The sequence below is a fragment of the Gossypium hirsutum genome, chromosome A02 (genome assembly GCF_007990345.1).
Source record: "Gossypium hirsutum isolate 1008001.06 chromosome A02, Gossypium_hirsutum_v2.1, whole genome shotgun sequence".
NCBI classification, from domain to species: Eukaryota; Viridiplantae; Streptophyta; class Magnoliopsida; order Malvales; family Malvaceae; genus Gossypium; species Gossypium hirsutum.
The window spans coordinates 88,193,064-88,194,915 of record NC_053425.1 but is presented as its reverse complement, the minus strand read 5'-3'; the positions used below and the strand labels follow the sequence as shown (position 1 = coordinate 88,194,915).

The 1,852-nt window shown below is 36.9% G+C and overlaps 1 non-coding gene across 1 annotated transcript; it reads right to left on the bottom strand.

The window, feature by feature from the left end:
- Positions 1–426: 426 nt before the first annotated feature.
- Positions 427–532, bottom strand: LOC121217602 (small nucleolar RNA R71). The gene has a single exon (XR_005913749.1). It is a non-coding gene; the product is annotated as a small nucleolar RNA R71 (small nucleolar RNA).
- Positions 533–1,852: the final 1,320 nt, after the last annotated feature.

Below are 1,852 nucleotides of genomic sequence, written 5' to 3'. Positions count from 1 at the left end.
GATAATCCAAATGTTCAGGATGTTAATCCTCCTATTCTTCATGTGATAGATGGCCAAGATAGATTAATCTGAGAGCATGTTGTGCCAATTTTGGGTGACTTGAATCTAGGGTTAGTCAGGCCACAAATACAAGCTTAACAGTTTGAACTAAAACCAATAATGTTTCAGATGTTGCAAATAGTAGGACAGTTTGGTGGACTACCCGCTAAAGATCCAATATTGCATCTACGACTTCTTCTAAAGGTTTGTGACTCGTTCAGGCAATAGGCTATTCCTAAAGACGCCTTGCGATTTAAACTGTTTCCATATTCTTTAAGAGATTGTGCGAGAGCATGGCTGAAGGCTTTGCTGTCGGGGATAGTGACATCATGGAATGATCTTTGCAGAGATTTTTGCTATGGTATAATCCACTGAACATGAATGCCAAGATTAGAAATGACATCACATCTTTTCTAAAGTTAGAGAATGAAACATTATATGAAGCTTGGGAATGATTTAAAGGTTTAATTCGAAACTGTCCGATGCAGGATTTCAGCACTGGAATGAAATTGGAAATATTCTATAATGGGTTGAATGCACATACGAGAATGGTAGTTGATACATCCGCCATTGATACATTGTTGGATAAATCTTACAACGAAGCATATGATATTTTTGAAAGAATTGCCAATAATGACTATCAGTACCCTACTACAATAGTTGGGACGTATAAAAGAGCTGCTGGTACCATGGCTTGACGCAATCACTTCGTTTAAAGACCATGTATCTTCTTTAGCTAATATAATTAAAACAATGAAAAATCCAACTGTAGTCCAAGAGATGAAATCAGCTGAACTGTCATGCGTTTATTATGGCGAAGATCATGTGTTTGATGAATGCCCATTGAACCCAGCATCGGTATACTACATGAGTAATTTTAACTGAAATAATAATCCCTATTCCAATACTAACAATTCGGGGAAGAAGTAGCATCTTAATTTTAGTTTGAATAATCAAGGTGCGGAGAGTTCACACAATGTTGCAAGACAAAATATCCACAATGCATCGCTCGGTTATAATCATCCTATGCTGAAGTAAAATGCTCAACAAGGCCAGCTATCATCTTCTAATTCTATTGAATCTTTGTTAAAGTAGTATATGACCAAAAATGATGTTATGATTCAGAGTCAGGCTGCATCTCTCTAAGCTCTTGAAAATCAAGTGGGGCAAATAGCGAATGCTCTAAATTCAAGGCCATAAGGAGCATTGCCAAGTGATACTAAAATTCGAGAACCCAAGGGAAGGAGCAGTGCAAGGCCATCACTCTTAGAAGTGGGGCTCAGTTGGATGAAGTTGTTTAAGATGCCACGGCAAAGGAAGACAAATCCAGCTGCAATCAGGAAAAGATCTCAAAACCTACTGAACATTAAACAACACCTGAAAAGGATGCATAGAGAAATGTTGTGACAAAATCAGATTATGTTGCCAACAAAAATGCCACAGTAAAATAATATTAACAACCTGAAGGATGACCACCTTTACCTTTTCCTCAGCGATTCCAGAATTCTAAATAGGATATTTAGTTTAAAAGGTTTTTAAAAGTTTTAAAGAAACTCCACATCAACATACCGTTAGTGGAAGCTTTGGAGCAAATGTTCAATTATGTGAAATTTATTAAAGATATACTATCGAAGAAGCGTAGAGTGGGAGAGTTTGAGACTGTTTCTCTCACTAAAGAGTCCACAACAATGTTGATGTATAAACTACCTCCATAGTTGAAGGATCCATGGAATTTCACTATTCCCTATTCAATTGGAAATCATTATGTTGGTAAGGCATTATGTGATTTAGGAGTGAGTATAAATCTAGTGCC